We start from the raw sequence: 22213 nt of genomic DNA, 5'->3' as shown, positions 1-22213 counted from the left end.
GGTTGGCACCACTGCAAGCAGGCTGCCGAACGACCGTGACGTTGGTAGCAAAATATAAAAAGGCCGCGCGAGTGATCCCAAATATCCCTAACGATTAACTGTTACAGATCGAAGCGGCGTTCACCTCTCCACCTTAGGTCCCGACTTGAAACAACACAAAACATTATTCTCCGAGTATAACTTTATGCACAAGGTTCATTCGGCGTACAAGATGCAAATACAAAAGGCGTGACCTAAACTAAAGTCACAGGAAGAGAGCTTCGGCTAGGAGACGTTCCCTGGCAGGTAGTTTGCCGGCAGCTGGGAGCGTGGGGACTTCTGTATGTCTTGACAGAAGGCCCCCAGGACTTGGCATTGTCGATCTGTGCAATGGATCCGATCAAATACATAATGAGGTGGCCTGAGGGTGCCGCGTCCCACCCTGTACCAGGAGATGTGCCGCGGCCTGATGAATGGCTGGGCAGTGGCCAGGAGCACTCTTTGCTGAGGATAATTTGTAATTACTCACTCAGCCACTTCTCTGCTATTATGTCTAATAAAATCCCTAATCTCATAATTTGTCAGCTGGATGCAATTGTACCGAGGGCGAGGACACGGGCGTCGGAAGCGCGATGGAAAGCAGCACAGCAAAGCCACACGTAACGGCCCCTGAGAGGCCTGGACTTGGATACTCCTAAGGCGATAGCGCACTGCTCCGTCCTCCAGACCTTGGAGCCCATGGTTCTGTCCCCGGACCCAGGCGGCGGTGACACACCGCAGGGGAGAAGCCAGGTGCTGAAAGATTCAGGGGTGACCCCCTGGGAGAGCTGCCGGCTGGGGATGGGTCCCGGCCAACCTGTTTGCTCCCGGGCCCGGGCCCAATTCAAACTCAGGAAGCAATTCGACTTCCCAACTCGCAGTCCTGGGAGGCCAGCTGGGATTTCCAGGCCTGGGAAGGGAACTTTAAAGAAGACTTTATTTATTTATTCCTGAGAGACCCAGAGAGAGAGAGAGAGAGGCAGAGACACAAGCAGAGGGAGAAGCAGGCTCCCTGTGGGGAGCCTGACGTGGGACTTGTTCCCAGGACCCAGGGGTCACGCCCTGGGCCCAACGCAGATGCTGAACTGCTGAGCCACCCGGGTGCCCCGAAAATGTGCAGGTATTCAAAGCTGTGGTGCAAAGCAGCTCGAAGAGTTGCAGAGCCCCAGGACGTGACCTGACGATTGTGCCCGGGAGCAGACGCCCATGCACCCGCACACGGCTCCGTTCAGAGCCCCCAGCAGGTGGAAAGCACCCGAGGGTCCTGCAGTGCGTAAATGGATACACAAAATACAATCTATCCATGAAACAGAGTATGATTCAGCACAAAATGGAACAAAATACCAACACGCGCTACACCAGGGCTGAACCTCGGACGCGCTGTGCCCAGTGACAGGAGCCAGTCCCCAAGGCCACGGAGCACTGTTTACACAATGTCCGGAATCCAAGTGCCCAGAGACAGAAGTGACATTTTTGGTTACCATCGGCCGAGGGGAGGGGAATGGGGGGAAAGGGCAGTGATTCAGCAAGATCTAGAGCTAGACAGCCAGTGGTTGAATGTGCTAATGCCCCTGAGTCCTGTTCTCCACGATGGTTAATTGTACTGTATGGAAATTTCACGCCAACAACAAAAAAAGCATTAAAGACACGCTGTTGCCCAAGCTGATTTTTTAAGTGTTCATCCCACCTTCTGCCATCAATTCTAGTCACATGAACATACTACACCAGACATCGAGGTGTGCACAAGGGCCAACCGCCTAGTGTGACTGGAAGCAGGGCTCGCGGCCACAGCTGGTGGGGGTGGGAACTCCCGCTCTGTCCGGGGTGCAGGGACATGAGCCTGTGTTCTGGAACACGTTCAGGGTGGGCGCCCAATCAGTGAGAGAGCCCGTGCTGCTACGTGGCCTAGTAGGACAGCGCGTAGGCTCCAGGGCGAACCCAGGAGCAGCGTGGTGGAGGGCGCACACCCATGGGTGCACAAAGGGAGGGGCAGTCCCAGGCGACCCCATCAAGCCTGCCTGTCGGGAGGCGCGCTTCTTGATCGCTGCCCATTTTCAGAGGGGTCACCAGCCCCCTAGACGTGTGCCCGGGCAAGACGAGGACAGGCTGTGAGGACTCCGAGCAGATGCTGGCCTCATACTGTGAGATATTCCCTCTGTGGTGGGTCCCCCATTCGCTCGTTATCAGCAAATGAAAATAAATGATGCTAACAGGAGGTAGTGAGCACCAGTGCTGACAACCTTGGCACAAACATCACTTTCTCCAAATGTGTGTTGGTGACCAGGTCATTCGGTTCCTGGCACACGTTTTCTACATCCTATTTAGGCTCCCAGCTCCACCCACGAGAAGGCACCCGTGCAGCACACGTTTCTCAGAATAGCCTCTCGGCTTTCAGCCCCTGGTACCCACACCTTTGTGTGATCCTCTTGTCTTGAGAGCGAGGGGACCTGTGATGTGCTTCTCAGCAACAGGATATGGGAGACGCGAAGGGACGTTGCATGTGTGCTTGAGATCTCTGATCAGCTGACCTTGCTAACCAAATTGCGGGTGGGCCTGGCCTAATCAGGTGCATTGCCAAACGCAGATTCCAAACAGAAGAGATGCTGTCCCGCAGGCGTTGATGACACAGTCACGATGTGAAATGTCTACAGGGCGGGTCAATCCCAGGGAACTATAACCTCCGTGTTCCAATCACAAGGAACCAGACTTGCACACACCATGAGTGCGTAAGGTTGGAAGAGGATCCCAAGGTCCACATGACCAAACAACCCGGGCCAACATTTTGATGCAGACGTGTAAGATCTTGAGCAGAGGGCCTAGTTAAGCCATGTCCACACACCTGACCTCCAGATCCTGCGAGGTAATCAGTGGGTGGTATTCGGAGCCCTTACATTTGTGCTAATTTGCAACGGATAGCGACTACTACGGTATCGACTTCCAGCAAAATAGTGACAACACTACAGGCTCTTCCCCAGTATGCAAACCCCACTATTTTCAGATGCAGTGCTCTGCCCCCATCAGCAGCCGGAAACAGCAGCTACGGATCATGTCCATCAGCCTCACAAAGACCAGTCCTCGATCCTACAGCTTTTCCCATGATTCTGTGACCTTGGCACATGTGCAACTAGAAAATCCCTTTCTATCCATAAAATAGGATATCAACTGGCATAACGCAGAACAAAGTTGTGACACCTGTTACCACATGGATGAATCTTCAAAATATGAGACGGAGTAGAGGCGGCAATCACAAAAGGCCACACGGCGTAGGACTCCATTTACAGGAAATGTCCTGAATAAGCAAATATAACAACATCTGTGGTTACTGAGGGCCGAGAGCAGGTGGAATGGAGGCTTTGGGGGAATGATTTACAGAGTTCTAGAACTAGAGAGGCACTGGTTAGAAGGCACTAAATGCCTCTGACCTATATACTCTTCCCAATGGTTATTTTGGTTATTTGTGTGCTATGTGGATTTCACCCCAATTAATAAAAGCATTAAAAAGAGATAACAACACTGAAGTTTATTTATGAGTAAGGCCGCATTTAGTTTGTCACCGTCAACCCCAAACCTCCCGAGTCACACACCCAGCTCTAGACACCTGCCACTATAACCTCCTTGATGAATGAGCTTGTCACTTGGGACTACTTTGCAACCAGAAGCTCTAGGAATCCACTTCATGATGCCGACTATGGTGAGTCGGCCCTCGTGATATGGGAATTCTTTGATAGGGCCCAGAATGCCCATGAAGCAGATGGCTTCTGACACCCCCTGGATGAGTCACACATGCGGTGTGTGCTGGGGCACAAAAGCTCCTGACCCTGACACATCTACAGAACACGGGTTTGTTTTTCCCACCTGTAAAATAGGGCTCATCACACAGTATCGCATCAGGTAAACCAGTGATTGTCAACTGGGGGGGTGACTCTGCCTTCCGGGGGACATTGGACAATATCTGCAGACATTTGTGGCTGTCACAGCTTGTGGACAGTGCTCCTGGCCTCCACTGGGGAGGGGCCAGGGATGCTACTAAATACCCAACGATGCACAAGACAGTCCATGATGCCAGAGAATGATCTGGCCTGAACAATAAGTCATGTTCAGGCGGAGAAGCCTGCTTTAGGTCAAAACTCTGCTACTAATTTTTCAGTGTTTTTCCACACCAGTGGTTGTGAACCAGGGTGACTCTACCCCCCCCCCCCACTTAAATATTTGGTAGTGTCTGGAGTGATTTTGCTTGTCACAACTGGGAGGGTGCTACTGGCGTCTCTTGGATAGTATCCAAGGATTCAGCTAAATATCCCACAATGTGCAAAACCCACCCAAAACAAAGAATAATCCAACCCTGAATATGGACTCTGCTCGGGCTGAGAATCCCTGACCTATAGAACGTGTGCTCGCCTAAAAGCGACTAACTTCTTTGCTAACCCAACATCGACTTTGTATTTGTGCCTAATGGAACCCAACGTCTGGCCTTTCAAAAGTCAAGACATGCTGTTCAGTTCAGTATCCCGGCCATGGAATCCCACATTGGGCCATCGTGACCCCCCGTAGACTTGAGTAAGTGGTCCTTGCCTCCCAGGTGCACAGGCTGGGGAGTAGCTGGGGAGCAGCAGTCGGAAGCTGCTTATCAATGGGCATGGGGACCAGAAGACACACAGGTTCAGCCCCGCTTTTCTGGCTGAATTTAAGCTTCTGACTATTCTCATCTTATTGCAAAGCTTGCAGAGCTTACACAAGTCCTGAGGTTTGAAGTGGTGGAGGGTACCCCTGAGGGGATTGCAACATAGCCTGATACCATAAACGGGAAAACAAAACAAACAAACGCACATGGTGCAACTATCACATGATGGTTGAAAGTCACACACAGGCTCAAAATGAACTTTTCCATGCTTAAATTTAGAACTCTAGCTCCCCAGGCTCAAAACACAGACTCTTGGAGCCACATGTTTTTCACAATTCAGTGTTTTCTTTCTTTCTTTTTTTAGATTTTGGAAGGTAATTAAAAATATATATATATTAAAAGTATGCAAAGACAGCTGCGACGTTGAGCTGCCCCCAGGACGCTTTCTGATGCTCCTAACGGGCACTGTTTTGTATAGAACCTGATGCTCCTAATGGGCCCTGTTTTGTATAGAACCGTGCTCATTGTATTACACCTCCTAACAATTCCAAGAAACAAAAATCTGTACCCACGTGAGGGGGTGGATGTTATCGGAGCTTACTTTGCAATATGGATTGAGTCATCACGATGTGTATCTAATCATCCATCCTATACTCTAAACCCACCTGACGCTGTATGTCAATTACATCTCAGTAAAACTTTGCCAAATATGTTCATCTGTTATCTGGTTTTACTGAATGACAAATCTATATTCCAGTTTTACTGCGATATAATTGACAGATGACGGAGAACTTCAAGGCACGCCACGTAATGATTTGATATCCATACATACTGCGCTGTGACGAGCAGCACGCAACACGCAGACACACGTATAGGGAAAGACACAGTGGCAGAGCGGGCATGTGCCACGTAACACACCCTAAACGACGTCCTGGACACTCGCCTGCAGTCACACATATAAATACCTCTGCAGCAAAACAGGATGAGTATTTGCATTCCATGGGATGAATACAGACTGTTCAATTTTACATCAGTTTCCTGTTTGTTGCTGCAGAACTGACAAAAATAAGCTACCCCAAAACCTTAGTTTCCAATCCTCCTCTTTCTTTTGTTCTTGTTGGTTATGGACAAAGGGGCGTAGGTGTGTAACTCAGAAGGGAGCTCTTGGAAAGGATTCGAGGGGTGCCTGGGTGGCTCAGTGAGTTAAGCATCTGCCTTCAGCTCAGGTCACGATCTTGGGGTCCTGGGATCGAGCCCCAAGTCAGGCTCCCTTGCTTCTCTCTCTCCCTCTGCCCCTCCTCTTGCTCATGCTCTCTTTCTCTCTAACAAAGAAATAAAATCTTAAAAACAACAAAAAAGAAGTCAACACACGAGACACTGGAAAGCCCGCCTATACTGAAAAGGATGCTGGCCAAGTCGCTCCACCTTGTATAAGCCCACACATCCCTTGCAACAGAGGAGGCAATCAGAGACACGGGACACCCGTGCCCAATGGCGACCCAGGTCAGACCAGCTGGGACAACCTCCAGCACAACCCAAGAGCTTCCTGGAACCCCGGGGAACAGCTGAGAATCGGTGCAAGGCTGGTCTCCAGGCCTCTAAGCAAGCGACGGTGGCTTTTCCTCCCCGGGAAACACTTGGAACGTCCGTGGACAATTGCGGATGGGGGGGTGGCGGCGTCCTATGGCATCTAGTGCCTAGAGTCCAAACATCCTGCAAGCACAGCTCGGTCTGCTGACTGCCACAGCTGAGAAACCCCAGGGCAGACAAGTCACTTGTGAAGGAGGACGTCCCAGTCCTGCGTCTATCTCTGCACGCGACTTCCCCCCAGCCCTGGAACGACCAAGAGGACCAGCGGACCCGGGGCCCCCTCCGTCTTACCTCCGTGCTTTCTATCCGAGTGGAAAGTCAAGGGCACCATAGTGAATTAGCCCGGTGTGACTCTCTGCCCTGCACTTCCTCCTCGTAATAAGCACCTAATTATTATTGACATTGGCACCTGCAGTATTTACACTGAGTGTTTGTTTTCCGTCTTGGACAACTCCAGAGGGAAGACTGGACTTCTGTGTCATCATTGCAAAATCTTTCATTACCTAAATCCCAAGGGTGCCAGGTAAGGGCTTGTTGACTCAGCCACCAAGTTTTACAGGGTTAATTTCCAAACAAGGTAGGAATGTTAATGAGAGGACAAGACACAAACAAAACAGCAGAGATGGAGAGTGGTCTGGAGGACAGGTCTTGAGGTTTTTACCCACAAACTTTTAATGCTTACTTCACATCAGCCTTTTAAGGGACGTCTGACATTTATTGCTCAGTTTTAAATGCAAATTAGAAGGAGTCCTTCTTCTTTTTTTTTTTTTCCTTTCTTCCATGCACTGAAACCTTTTACATTTCTGGATCCTGATATCACCAGTTGTTATGTTATAATCTCATTATAAATGAAAATGGGGCAATTTCTCAGTTGGTAAATATTAATGTCACTGTAGACACCAATTCCTGGGGGAAAATCTGTCAGGTATTATCACGCGTTTGTCAAGGCACGCGCTGCCTATCGTAAATGACCACAGAATGGAATAATGTCTCAAGAAGAGTTTCACCATTTTTAGTGACATCATCTCCAAAGACAATTCTTTTTATCACCCCTCCAAGTCAATCCTCAAGGGCTAGCTCAGAGGATGGAGTCAATGCACACACGAAAAATATTGCAGGGCGCCTAGGTGGCACGGTCGGTTGAGTGTCTGACTCTTGGTTTCGGCTCAGGTCACGATCTCAGGGTCATTTGGTCAAACCCTTTATCAGGCTCCCTGTCTGGCAGGGAGCCTGCTGGGGAGTCTCTCTCCCTCTCCCTCCATCCCTCCCGCCGTGTGTCTCTCTCTCACTCTCAAATAAGTAAATAAATCTCCATAGAAAAATGCTGATATCCAGATAAGAACTAAGCAAGCACTCGACGTCATGATTAACTAGGATCGTTCACTTGCAGGAGGACAGCACGGAAGGTTTATCTGGAGCGGAGGGCAACACCGTACGTGTGGCTGGCTCACATTCCCGGATGCGGGTGGCATGCGTTACAAAGGTCAAGCTGTCCTGCATGCTTATCTCCTAAATCTGATATGAATTTTCAGAATAAAGAGCGGTCGATTTCTGAGCCAATTATCACTGCTTACTTAACCCTGCCCCTTCGTGAAGATGGTCTACGCAGCCAAACACGGCCTCCAACACCGGACTAAGGAACCCCGCACCGGACAACAAAACTGTTAAAAAAACAAAACAAAACAAAAAAACAACCAAAAACAAGCCTGTCGAGCCACATATCTACCAACCGGGATCACTCATATTCTGCTTTTGTTTTCGAGAACACCATTCAGTCATGACAGACTGTGTATCCGGGCACTTAAAATGAAAAATAAATATTTCAGAAAACATTTTTTAAAAAGCTTACAAAAAAAAAAAAAAAAGAGCAGAGCTGCTATAATTCTGTCTCAAGTTTCCTCTTTAGAAAAGCAGCGCGTCGGGATCCCTGGGTGGCGCAGCGGTTTGGCGCCTGCCTTTGGCCCAGGGTGCGATCCTGGAGACCCGGGATCGAATCCCACGTCAGGCTCCCGGTGCATGGAGCCTGCTTCTCCCTCTGCCTGTGTCTCTGCCTCTCTCTCTCTCTCTCTGTGACTATCATAAGTAAATAAAAAAAAAAAAATTAAAAAAAAAAAAAAAGAAAAGCAGCGCGTCGTAAGCTTAGGATAACCCCAACGTTTCCGGGCAGATGCCCGACGGCAGGTACCTCTCCCTCGCGTTCATCCTATCCGGATCGGAAGCACTGATGCTCATCTTTTGATAGACAAAGTTAATTCGATTTCTCTTTGGAGGAACCTACAGCACACAACGCACCTCTCCGTTTGCTCATTTCCTCTTGGGTTTCTTGCCTCTGGCCTTTCCATTATTCTCTGTATCAAGCCTGTGTTTTCAAACCACCACTTTAATCCAGAAAGGAAGGAAGGAAAAGTGTCTGGCAATCGCTTGCTTTCTCCCCGAAGACCTCCCTGTTTCAGGGCAAAGGGACAAATGAAAACACAGGAATCCTTGCAGGCGGTTCTACAGGTTTTAAAACCATAACACAACAGGCAGGAAGGGACAGAGTTTCACGATTCGCACGGAAGATCACGGACAAGGCCATCTCCCGGGGCTCAGGCTGAGCTCCGCGACGTGTTTTTTTTTTTTTTTTTTTTTTTAAAGAGATTTATTTATTTTTTCATTCAGAGAGAGGCAGAGACACAGGCACAGGGAGAAGCAGGCTCCATGCAGGGAGCCCGATGCGGGACTCTATCCTGGATCTCCAGGATCATACCCCGGGCTGCAGGCGGCGCTAAACCGCTGCGCCACCGGGGCTGCCCCTCCGCGACGTGTTTAATTAACGCTCACCCTGCATGCGGTTGGAGCATTCCAGAAAGGGGCCGACAGAGCGACTCTTAGATTTCATTTGAAGCAGCGACACCAAAGGAGCGGTAGCCCTTGGCCAACGTCGTCTGTCCCAGTGTGTGAGCGGCAGAGAAGCAGCGAGAGAAAATCGATGGGACTTACCAGCTGTGGCGCGGCCTGCGGGCAGGTCGCCGGCGAGGAGACCGGGGCCCTGTGCGCCTCGGCCCGGGCCGCGCAGCTTTTCAAGGCCCCGGGAGCTGGCGCCCAGGCCTGGCCACCATAGGCGGCCGGCCCGGCCCGAGTCATCGCCGGCTAATTGGCCACCGATTGGCCATCTCTCAGGAAGAAGCTATTGCACCGCCCGCCGGCCCCGCAGGGGCTGCCCTCACAGTCACATGCTTTCGCCGCGCATCAGAGGGCAGCGGCCGGCGGGCAGCATCGGCGGGGGCGGGCCGGGCGCCCTGGGGCCGGGGGTGCAGGCCCCGCAAGGCCAGCTGCCTGATCGGTGACCCACGGCCCGCGGGCCCCAAGGAAGCCACACTCCTGGGCGACACCGAGGCCGGGCGGTGAGCAAGGACACCCCGTGGGAGGCAGGCGGGCAGGTGACGCTGACCAAGCGGGCAGGCAAGTCCTTTGCTCCCAGGTCCCGGGGGGACAGACAGGGACTCAAACCCCAGGCAAGAAAGACAAAACTTCCCAGGAGGAGTAGTCTCTTTTGTCATCCCTCTGTTTTATTTGGAAGAAGAAAAGAAGAATCGCAAAACCACACGCTGGGGCTTTGATTCCATTATTCCACCTCTATAAATAAAGCATTGCTCAGCTGTAATTATTTCCCGTGCCTCGGGCTCTGGTCCGCACTGGAATAATTAATCCACGGTGTAGTGGGTGCTAACATAGCTCCCATTCTTCCCAGGAACCCAAGATGCCAGCGTACCGAGACCTGAAGAAATATTTTATCATGAACGAGCAGGACCCGGCTACCACCACCCCGCGGATGTCTGGTCTCCCGGGGTCTCTATAAACCTTACCTGTTGCAGAGATGTTTTACGAGCTAGTGGTCAACGCTCTAGCACGCCCCAGGAGGCTTCCAGCTGCTGGATGCTTTAGAGCTCAGAACGCGGGACGCCTGGGTGGCCCAGCGGTTGAGCACCCACCTTCGGCTCAGGGCGTGATCCTGGAGACCCGGGATCGAGTCCCGCATCGGGCTCCCTGCATGGAGCCTGCTTCTCCCTCTGCCTGGGTCTCTGCCTCTCTCTCTCTGTCTCTGTCTCTCATGAATAAATAAATCTTAAAAAAATGAAATAAAGTTCAGAATGCAATACTGAAACTCTACTGCTTTAATTCTCACTGGTGAGACATCCCCAGGGAAAGCATAGTTTTGGAGGCCCTGGGTGGGGTGGGTGCATGCCGGGAGCAGCTCCTGGCTTTCTCATCTATGGCCCAGCCCACCCACACCTGCTGCTACAGTCCCAGAGCACGCAGTGAGCATGGAAAGATGGGGCCAAAAGGGCAGAAAGTTCTCCTCTCGAGGGTCCTATTGGGAGATGGCTTCAGGCACGCTGGAGACTGCCTCTCCGTCTGAAGGATTTCTTCATGGGTTCTTGGGTGCTGTCCAGCTGACTCCCGCCCATCCATAACTCCTGAGACATGGGTGCTGGTATCTTCTCTGTTGGAGCCCCATCCTCCTCCTCTCTTCCTCCTCCTCCTCCTCCTCCTCCTCCTCCTCCTCCTCCTCAGAAGACCAATGAGGGCAAACCTTCCCCCGGGTTGGGCCTCATCTAGTCCCCCTGCTGCAGGGCCTCCGATCTCATGGGGGTCCCTGCTACCGACATCAAAGGTTCCCCTTCCCCACTTTACTTCTTTGCCCCTTTCCTGATGCTTTCAACGTACTACGTTACTGCAATACCCTCCCAGAATGATTTATTTTCATGCAAGAAAGACTTGGAGGCCGATGGATGTGAATTGAGTTCCGACTCTGGCACTGGCTAGCTGTGTGACCCCAGAAGAGCACTTGAGCTCTCTCAGCACCAGGCCTCTTTTTGGTATGGAAGGGAGGATTATGTTCCAGGTAGAAGCTTACTGATTAGGGACAACAGCCCAGGGTGTAAGGCCTGGCACTTTCACAGACGCTCCTCGTTGGAAGATTTTAGTGTGTGGAAGTGGAAATATCTCACCCTGTAAAGCACTGTGCTCTGGGGTCATGAAAAGAGGCTTTGTTGCATTAATTCACGTAGCCACTGAAGGAAGTTGTTCAGTGTTGAGGTGCCTGACAGCCCTGTAACCGGGCTGACCATCGGAGGCATTACACAGGAAGCCTGGAGCCAAGGTTGGATGTGCCTTCTCACTCTGGCCTCCACAGAGGAAGAGCCCACTGTTTGTTGCTGGAAATTCTCGAGTCCCACAGAACTAGTGCGCAATGCGGTGATTCAGGGGTTAGCAAGCAAAGACTCACTCTCTGAGACTGAACACAAAGACCAAGGCTTGGTCACTGTGACCTCGAATCAAGGAACAAGCATCTCAATGCAAATCAGACAACTGAGACAGGCAACACGGCGCTCACGGAAGGGCTCTTCTCTCAGCCGTGTGTGGGAAGAGAGGGCGTGGAGCTCCAGAATGCACAAGGCAGTCTCCCTGTTGTGTTATCTACAGTGACACGGCACTAGGTGTGCGTAGCTCAGTGTACGTGAGAGCATGGGCCTGGCTGTTCTCCAGCAAGCCACGCACCACCCTGGTGAAGCCCAGAAATGCTGAACCATCAGTTGCCTTGAGACCCTCCCTGGTGAGCACGATGAATGCTCCTGGGGGAGCGAAGAAACCCACGTGGGCAAAGCCCCCCGTCCCAACGATTCTTACGTAACATGGCCAGGCACATGGAAATGCCTCAGTTGTGTCCAGGCAGGTGCTTTTGGTTGCGACGGGAAGCGTCATCATTAAACCCAAAACCAAGTCCTGGCACAGCGCCTTCCCTTAAATGGCACGGTGGGCCACTCCAGGAGGAAGGATTGGGTCTGAGGTTCCTTCAGAGTACTTGAAATACACGCCTTTTAAATATTATTCATTCCACGTTAAACAGAGCGGCAGCTGACAAACACATTCAACTGAAATGTGCCAACGAAAGAACGAAACGCACTTCCCTGTACCTGTTTGATCCACCTGCTTCACTTAAACTAGTATACGACTCTCAAATCCGTACAATTATATAAAAACATGCCCACACGTACATTATACACAGAACACTGTTAAGTTTCCTGTAAGGCTTCACACGCATCTATTTACAGACATGATACACACGTACACGTTAATCAAGTCTGCTGAAATGATATGTGATGACGTCTACTCACGGGTCTCTGAAAACCACAAATGTACGTATGGTTTATACGTGATATAGGACATATAAATGTGTATGTGTGAGATCAATGTATTTAAATTTTACGTGCATATCCTCCAGGTTCTTAAAGACGCACACAACTAAGGACGCCTGGCTGGCTCGGTCAGGAGAGCGTGAGACTCTTGATCTTGGGGTCATGAGTTCAAGCCCCACGATGGGCACAGACATTACTTAAACAGACAAACAAACAAAACACCCCCCACCTCCACACACACTAGATTATTTACACACGTGACATAAATGTTGTCTCTTTGTACATGTGTATACGCACACATCCCACTGCTCTTCAGATTCCTACGATCTTCACTATCCGAGGTACTAAAGATCCTCATTTCATAGTTCGCTATGTAAATGAGCTCTGCTCTGTCAACGTGGTGGGTGTCACAATGACCTGCTCAGATCCCAAATTTCATATCAAATGATTGCCTTAGGACAGCTGTGATTGGATGGAATTTTTGAGTCTCGCTGGATTCCGAGCATAAGGGCCAGTGTGGCGATTCTAAAAGCGTTCTGGGATGGACCCAATCTCATGGAAGTTAACAAATACTACTACTTATTTTTTATTTTTTATTGTTTCAGATGGTGTGTGTGACGTGTTTGGGAAATGCTGTGCTAAAAAAAAAATAAAAATAAAAAATGAGAAGCCCATCAGAGCTTCCAGCAAGCGCGTGGCTGGCGGATTTAGGGAGGATGGTCTGCCACATGCCCGTTCGAGGCTCATGTCTTGCGGGGTCGGGACAGGAGGCGGCCAGCAGGCAGCTGTGTGCTCCCACCTGCTGTGCTTGGCCTAGGAGCGGGGTGGAGCTCGGCCAAGGGGAACGCCTGTCCTCCTGCGTCTCACTAGGGTTAAGAGCTGCTGCTTTAATACAGTCACAGTCAGACACTGCTGATGCTGCTCGAGGGGCTCAGAGCAAGCCTCCCCCAAGTCAAGCACGTTGACATGTACACCATTTTGAGCTGAAGACACTCAAGATCCTGCAGGCTCAAGAGAAACCGTGGTCCACCCCTTAACTGCCCAGAAGAATCGAAATTGGGGATCTTTCTCAGAATGAGAGTTATTATCGGAGATAAGTTATTATCTGAGTGACCCATCTGTGTGGCAGAGCAAACACGTAATTACCAAACATATTCTTATTGCCCGTGAACGGCCCTCCGACCCTCCTGGGCCCTCATCCCATTCCTTAGCTCACGACGGCACGGATACCTCATTCTAACCTTTCTGACTTGGAATCTCTCATGTGTGTGGGGTTCCTGTACCTATGAAATAAAATCTGATTTTTCTCCTGTTCGTCTGTCTCATGTCGAGTTAATTCTTTGAGCAACTGAAAGAATCTATGAAGGGTTGAGTAAAATTCCTCGTCCCCAACATTGCCATTATGGATTTATACCCAAAGTGCACAAGAAAAAAAAAATAAATAAAAAATGTTTCTTGTTTATTTTTTGGATGTTTCTCTTCTTTTTCTTTCTTTCTTTCTTGGATGTTTCTCTTCTTTTTCTTTCTTTCTTGGATGTTTCTCTTCTTTTTCTTTCTTTCTTGGATGTTTCTCTTCTTTCTTTTCTTTCATTCTTTCTTGGATGTTTCTCTTCTTTTTCTTTCTTTCTTGGATGTTTCTCTTCTTTTCTTTCTTTCTTGGATGTTTCTCTTCTTTCTGTCTTTCTTTCTTGGATGTTTCTCTTCTTTTTCTTTCTTTCTTTCTTGGATGTTTGTTTTCTCTCTTTTATTTCTTTCCTTCCATCCTTTTCTCTTATTTCTTTCTTTTTCTTTTTCTTTCTTTTCTTTTCTTTTCTCTTTTCTTTTCTTTTCTTTTCTTTTCTCTCTCTCTCTGCTGTTGGTCTCCAGAACATTATTTTCCTCTTTTTTTTTTTTTTACAATCATAAATGTATTTGATTTTCACATTAGTCTTGTATTAGGGTTATGGCTTTGATTACCTACCCACAATATAAGCCACTTAAGAAGTATGCAGAAAAATATAAAAATACACAGTTCTGCTTGTCGGTTCTTTTTGAGGAACAAGACCAATTTAGGTTTGACTCCACCTTGCTCCTTCTCAGGTGTGTGGCCTGAGGCAAGGCAGTTAATGTCTCTCAAACTCCATTAACTCATTTATATATAAGAATAATCACACTACCTCCCCAAGCGAGGTTGTTGATATGGTTTATAAAGTAGGGAGCATGTCCTAGTCATTGGAGGGCTGGCGGCTTTTACTACAGTTGTTACGAAACAGAAAGCCAGTTTTAACCACAAACACCAAATGATCCTTTCATGTGGACTCTCAACACCTGTCTTGCATAAGCATTTCCAAGAACTGAGTGGGGCCCCATGCATCTTGTATAAACTACCGCAGGGGATCAAAGCCTTTCCAACGAGGCAGCGGTTTTATCAGGGAAGTCCTATGGACCAACCGCATGTGCTTTGGCAGGTGAGGCTGAGCACTGAGTCTGTCCACAGGGAGAAGATGCAGCACACGGCACCTGGGCACCCCTCCTGGGGATGGAAGGAAGAGACAGAAGGATGCAAGATGCCAACATCCCCATGCCTGTCTGCCATGGGCACGGCCACCCGTAACATGCCCTCGAGGGAGGGCACCCTGGCAGAGTAAATTTAGCCTGAACCAAAAATAGGAGGGAAAGAATTTAAATCCAGAGGGAGGTTGGGATTGGAGGCAGGGTTGGGGGGGGGAGGCGACCTTGTTTGGTGCCACGTATCACAGTGGTCAACAGGGCTCCTATGGTGGGGGGCACAATGAACCTCAGATGTCTGTTCACCAAAGGATCCGAGGGAGAGAGAGGAGACTCTAGACCATGCACCTCAAGCCCCCCAGTTTCTGAATGTTCATCCTCCCTCCATACGTGTGATGGTGGATGAGCACTATCTATTCATTTACTGATGCAATGTGTGTTTTTCCTTGTCTGTGAATGCTCTGCAGTTCATGCCACCAGTTATCTTTCCTTGTCATTAACTTGGATCTGCATCATACTTTTTTCATAGGAGTTTAAGCCCTTTATCCGTTTTGTGAGGGTTGGTTTAAAAATGAAATAAATCCCCTATAAAAACACTGAACCCTGAAGCATACATTGCATTAACCTGAAATCAAATAAAACAGTAGGGGGCATGGATGCCACCCTGTCTTTATGTCCCCCCACGATCCTGGGAAAGCTGATCGGGACACACGACCATCCACAGTGGAGATCACCCGCCAGTGCCCATGCAGATAATAAACACTGCTAAGGCCTAACTTATTTCCTACCCTTTTACATAAAGATGATCACCAGCAGAGGTTCTCATACGCCTCCATACCTTGATGGAGTACCTGGCATGTCCCAGGTGGCGGTGAGTGGCCCAGGCCACCGGGGCACCTGGCTGATTTGATAGGTCTGGGTGGGGCCCAATGTTCTCCATGTCTGACAACAGGTGACATGATGATGCCCCACGTGGTGGACTCATGTTGTCTACCATAGTATGGAGTGAACTTGGCTCCTCTGCTAGAGGCAAGTCGTCCAGACTGTACCCTGATAGCAAAGAAGATCAAGAATAATGACCCTCTCCACAAAGCATCAACCACATCCTCAAGGAAAATGCCTGGAGCGGCAAGGTCATCCGTTTACATGTGTCAAGGCTCCCTTCCAGGGCTTTCTGAGCGTGTGGGGAAAACAAGGGAGAATGGAGAATAAATCCAAGGCTCCTCAAGCAAAGGCCCCCCAGGTCCCCACTCTTAGGCCAGCTCCACGCGAGAAGAAAGGTGAATCCACAGTTAGCAATGAAAATCGGGTTGCTTCAAATGGAAGCCAGAGCTTCCTCCGACAGAGTCTAGGTCTCCACGGAGCCGAGTGGCCTCCGTAAATTACAGGAGGTCTTGCTTGCCTGCGGTGTCTCAGCAGAAGAGTCATGAGCAGGACACTTAACTGTTTTTAGAAGCATGGAAGGGCACACGGAGCAGCAGTGAGCACGTGTTTTTCCGAGAAATGTTAAAAAAAAAAATGAGTTGGTGAAATGTTTTAGCTGCACAGGGAGTATTTGTCGTCTTTCTCTTGGATCCAAGTCAGAGAGCTCTTCAAACTGGGTCATGACTTCTCGGAGTCAAGGGCTTTGGGAAAAGGTACTGCACACACAGGCCAGAACCTCTGAATGTCTGAACCTGCTCTCCTGCTTCATCAGGCTGCTGGATTCCAATATACGAGTCCAGTGTGTGTGCATATACGGGTGTGTGGATGGATGGATGGATATGTAGACAGATCAATCCAACCATGCATCCATGCATCCATCCCTCTATGCATCCATCCGTCCACCCATCCACCCAAGAAAGTGCTACCAGCATCTATCAGGTAGAGAATACAGATACTCTTAAACATCCCAGTGGACAAGACGGCCCCCACCCCAGAGAATTACTGTGGTAATCTGCTAGGGCTGCCATAACAACACACCACAGGCTGGAAGTCCAAGATCCAGGCATGGGTACGATTGGTTTCTCCTGAGGTCTCCTCCCTCCTCCATGTGTAGACAGACACCCTGTCTCCTCTGCATCTCCACGTGGTTGTCCCCCTGTATAAGTCTGTGTCCTAATCTCCACTTCTTATAAGGACACTCATCCCGTTGTATCAGGGCCCATTCCTAATGATGTCACGTTTAGCTTTGTTACCTGTTTAAAGATTCCATCTCCAAATTCATCCATATTCTCAGGTTCTTTTTTTTTAATTAATTAATTTATTTTTTCCATTTATGTATTCATGAGAGAGGCAGAGACCCAAGCTGAGGGAGAAGCAGGCTCCCTGCAGGGAGCCCGATGTGGGACTCGATCGCAGGATCCCGGGGTCACCGCCTGAGACGTTCAACTGCTGAGCCAGCCACTCAGGCCTCCCCAACACACTGTCAAGTTCTGAGAGTTGGCGCTTCCATATATGAATTTTAGGAAACAAAACTCAGCCCACATCAACTTTCTTGCCCAAAATATGAACAGCGCAGAGGGAAAACCCTGGACTAGGGGTATGCAGATGGGTGGCTTCTGCACGTATGTTTTGCATCTCTACCCACATGCCAAAGCCCGTAGAGTCACCCGTAAAGACTCCTTGAATAGCACACTGTTGCACTGTGAGGCATCATGCTCCTGCCCATGGTGGAGGGAACACCGACCCACGTGGACAGTGAGGTATGGAGGTCTAGAAAACAACCTGCCCTTCCAGTCCTCAGTGGCACGACTGGATGATCATTTAGAGCCACATGCATTTCAGTCACCTGTTCCCAACCACACCCTCCCCTTGCTTTAAAGGCCCGGACATATGGATCCTATCGCTACTTTGCTACCTTGCTGAGACTATTGGTTCAGTCATAACCTACCTGTACCTTATGTTGGGGCGGAGCCAAGGGAAGGCTGGCCATGACTCTGTGGCTGAGGGGTTTCTGAGGATGCCAGGATTTCAGGGTGACACTGGTAAAGTCCCAGGCACACTGGGTCCACCCAGTCACTCTACGTAGAAAAGAAGTAACTAAGGGCGTGTGTTATCAAACCTGAAAATAACCGACAGGCAACGGACAAATAACACTCCATAATGGACTTAATGTTGGCCCCCCACCCTGCAAATTCATAGGCTGAAGCCCTGATCCCCAGTGGGATGGTATGTGGAGGTAAGACATTTGGGATCATGATCCTGACACCAATTCCCACTGGTGGATTTTCTGACAGCACGAAGCGACGCTCCGAAAGCAGCTGGGTGACCTACAATGATACTCAATTCTGATACATCTACCTGGAGACAGTACAGGATCCCACCGGTGAAGGCCTCAGCCTACGAGACTGCTCCTCTCACTGTGAGGTGCCAACGGCAAGCCGGGCTTGTCGCCTCTGCTTCTGGCCAAGCTGCTATAGATCAGATGTCCCCGGGACCCCCTCTCTTGGGTTCCATTAATCTGCTAGTGGCTCCCAGAGCTCAGAGAAGCAGTTTACTGACTGCTCACCGGTTTATTACAAAAGGCTTATAACAAAGGATGCAGAGCGACCTCACACGAAACAGATGCAGAGGGTAAGTTGTAGGGAAAAGGTGTGCAGGTTCCAGGCAACATTCTCCAGGCACGTCCAAGAGTTCACCAGCCTACGAGCTCTCTGAGCCCCGTCCTTTCGGGCTTTTTACGGAGGCTTCATCACACAGGCATGATTGATTAAATCACTGAGCCCTGGGGACTGACTCAACTTCCAAACTTCCCCCCAGATCAGGGGTGGGACTAGAAGTTCCAATCCTCTAGTCACAGGGCTGGCAACGAACCACCATCTCTACGTGCATTCCGAAAGTCACCTCCTCAAGGCAGTGTAAGAGCTCTTTATCTTGCTCTTCACTCACGGTCCTACGTGTAATATACAACTCACGTGACAAGCACCATAACATACCTACGTACTAACGTGGCGTGGAGGGATAGGATATATTAATAAAAAAATTAACTAGATTCAGATGACGTCATGATGGACCCCTCATGATGGGATTATGGACTTTAAAATAATAGGAATCAGAGTCCCCAGCCCCACCCACGAGGACACAGAGACAAACGGCCACCTCTGAACGGTGAGAGGTAACTGCCTGCTGGTCAAGCCCCCCAGTCTGTGATAGTTGTTACAGCACCCTGGCACATTGACGTACTCAGCATCTCTCATCTGCAACGTCTGAAATGAACTTAAAAGTCTCTGAAATTGCCAGTCCACTATCCTTAAGACTCACTTAAGAGATCGTGGGTGCTTAAGGTTTTATTATTGTGTGCTTAGCCTTATCGAATAGAAAAAAAATATACATATATATATAAGTAGAGATTCTTTATGCGTATGTGCACATCCATGAGGAATAAAGCATGAACGTATACGTTGCATATACATATATATGCAAAAGTATGCATACTTCGATGCATGCCCTCCACCCCTGCACCATTAAGCCTGAAGCCACTCCCCTGCAAGTGCTCCAGCTAAAGGAAGGTTGAGCAATGCAAGGAACCCTTGCCGTCAGAGAGAGCACCATGGGCTCTCCGAACTCTCCGCAAAGCCTGACTGGTCCTGCCAGCGGCGTCCTCGAGGGTCCCTCAGGGCTGGCCCGCACACATCCCTCTGAGACCCAGCCCTGGCAAGTAGCTGGTGCAGGGCTCCACACGGGCCCCCTGCGGGAAGGGCGCCTTCCATCAGCCTCAAGGCCTCTGGGCCCGGTTGCAGCTAGGGCTGCTCAGGGGGACTGCAGAGCTGAGTCTGCCCCCCAAGCTTACAGCTCATAGCTGGGGCTACAAGCAGCTTTCCAAATACAATCCAGAAAGCAAACACATGGGCACAAAAACCAACAGAACAAGATAAAGAAGCTGAAGGAAGCTAAGGCATCTATTTTTATTTTACAATGAATGGCACGTCTGAGTTTATTCATTGAGTGGGAAAGGATCCTGTTTTTAAATCTGTACAATCAGTTGTGAGCGTGTTTTTGATACCACTGTATCAGAGTTTCCTGGATCGTCTGCTGCGTTTTTAAGTTGTCAGAAAAAGTAAGCCATCATCCCACGGGGAAAACACAATTGCGCAAAAATAAATTGTACTTCGTGTAAGGAAATCCATCCTCCCTCTCCACAGAAGCTTTGACTGTTTCTTTCACTGTTAGGAGAATTAACAAAAGTTAAAGCGCATCTCGTTACTTGCATGGAAACCACTTCAACTGTGAATACGTTTCCTGTATTTTCCCAATCTAGTTTATTGCAAAAAAAAAAAAAAAAAAAAAGCATGACAGTTCTTACCGTTTATTTGGATTTTGCTTTTCTAACACAAAGCGGTGTCTCCCATCATGTTTCTGAAGAGTGTGAAAAACAAGACTTAAAAAATGATGGGACGCCTGGGTGGCTCAGTGGTCGAGCATCTGCCTTCGACTCAGGGCGTGACCCTGGGGTCCCGGGATCGAGTCCCGCATCGGGCTCCCCGCAGGAGGCCTGCTTCTCCCTCTGCCTGTGTCTCTGCCCCTCTCTCTGTCTCTTATGAGTAAATAAATAAAACTTTTTAAAAAAATTATTGAGACCATGTTTTCAGGTCTGTAGAGAGAAGTCCACAAGAGTCCCCAATGAATCTCTTTTGCAATCGCACTGTCAGGTCAGAGGAGGTGAAGGGGAAACTCCCAGCTGGCACCTCGCTCCCTATAGGTGAACAAACTGGACTGTCTGCCAAGAGCCATGCCCAGAGCCACAGGGGCTGGAACAGGGCAAGGGACACACTCCACAAGTCTCCGTCCTAGGTTGTGTGACACCTTCCTCACCTGCGTTTATGTGTTGGTTTATTTTTCCAGCGAATCTGCAGAAATCCAGACAACTCCTGAAACTCTTTCTAAGGAGCCAACAACCCGGGACAAGGAGATCAACCATAACATCTAGGTTATCCCCTGCAGTTCTGAATGCTTACTCCTGGCCCTGGGGGCTTTCTGCCCTTTTATCTAAGGAATCAAGACAAGTGCAGTGTTGTTACAGTGGAAGGGGAAAAACATCCCCATCTGTCTCCAGACACTGTAGAGAAACCGAGGAGGAGAATTCTATAGGCTGCAGCAGGTGCGCACTGGCATCTGTAAGGACCCCACCAATCATCTTAGAACAAATCTGCTATGTGCCCAATTGTGTCCCTCTCCCAATATATAGTGCTCTCTGCTAACTCCTAGGTAGCTCAGGTGACTTGATTTAAAGATCAAGTCTTCACACAGGGAATCAGATTAAAACGTGGTCATTACAGTCAGTGATTTACTGGAGTCCTACAAAGAGAAGAAAACTTGGATGCAGAAATAGACCCACAGAGGGGCGCCTGGGTGGCTCAGTGGTTGAGCATCTGCCTTCAGCTCAGGGCGTGACCCCGGGGTCAAGGGATCGAGTGCCGCATGGGGCTCCTTGCCTGGAGCCTGCTTGTCCTCTGCCTCTCTCTGTGTGTCTCTCATGAATAAATAAAATCTTAAAAGAAACAGACTCGTAGAGAGAAGGTAATATAAAGAGCTAAGGTAAGAAGGCCACATACAAGCAAGGAGACAGGCCTGGAACAATCCCGTCGTCCCAGCCCTCGGGAAGCATTAACCCTGATGGCTCCTTGTTCTCCAACTTCTGGCTTCCAGAACTGTAAACCCAGCATATCTGTGATGCAAGCCACGCAGTCTGTGCAACTGTGTCACAGCAGCCGAGCACGCTGGGGTCACAGTCCCCTCACTAATCCGCTGATACACTGCCTTCCCTGAGGTCCTCAAACAGAAATCATCATTGCATTTTGTCACAGAAGAGCTCCAAAGACATCAGTTACCTGAACCTGTACTATGTGCCAGGACTAAGAGCTTGACCTGCGCTGCCTCCACATTTGACACAAAAGGAAACTGAGGCACAGGGGTTCGACGCCTATTATTTTGCTGCCCTTGCAGCATCCAAGCTGCGCCCACTGTGGTTTTTGCATTTTGTCAGAAATACACCCTCACGGTGTGAAATAAGCTTCTGGAGTTTTCTCCCATCACCTTCTTTAAAGTCGGTGTATCCTTACGCTTAAACATGCATATGCAACATCGACGCACACTACACAGAAACGGAGACCAAAAAAAGGTGTTTTTGGGCACACCTGGGTGCCTCAGTGGGTGAAGCATCTGCCTTCTGCTGAGCCCAGGATGTCAGGGTGCTGGGATGCAGCTCTGCATGAGGCTCCCTGCTCTGGGGCAAGTTTGTTGTCCCTCTGTTCCTCGCCTGCACTCATGCTCTGTCTCAAATACATAAAATATATATTTTTTCCCAAATACATAAAATCTTTAAAAAAAGTTTTTG

General features: G+C 49.4%; 1 protein-coding gene across 5 annotated transcripts in view; it reads right to left on the bottom strand.

Moving 5' to 3' along the window:
- The window catches only part of STS (steroid sulfatase), a 140937-nt gene that overhangs the window by 117765 nt on the left and 959 nt on the right, over nucleotides 1-22213 (bottom strand). For 2 of the 5 annotated variants that reach the window (XM_055337417.1, XM_055337419.1), the window contains exon 1: nucleotides 9212-9379. The exons of 2 other annotated variants lie outside the window; for them this stretch is intronic. The gene's annotated coding sequence lies outside the window, so the exon portion shown is untranslated. Of the gene's footprint in view, nucleotides 1-6520; nucleotides 6582-9211; nucleotides 9380-22213 lie in introns of those variants that run through there. One more of the 5 variants, XM_055337420.1, reaches the window with a different exon arrangement.

The sequence above is a fragment of the Nyctereutes procyonoides genome, unplaced genomic scaffold (genome assembly GCF_905146905.1).
Source record: "Nyctereutes procyonoides isolate TBG_1078 unplaced genomic scaffold, NYPRO_anot_genome, whole genome shotgun sequence".
In the NCBI taxonomy this organism is placed as follows: Eukaryota; Metazoa; Chordata; class Mammalia; order Carnivora; family Canidae; genus Nyctereutes; species Nyctereutes procyonoides.
The sequence above is the reverse complement of the archived record's forward strand: the minus strand, read 5'-3'. Positions and strand labels throughout refer to the sequence as shown.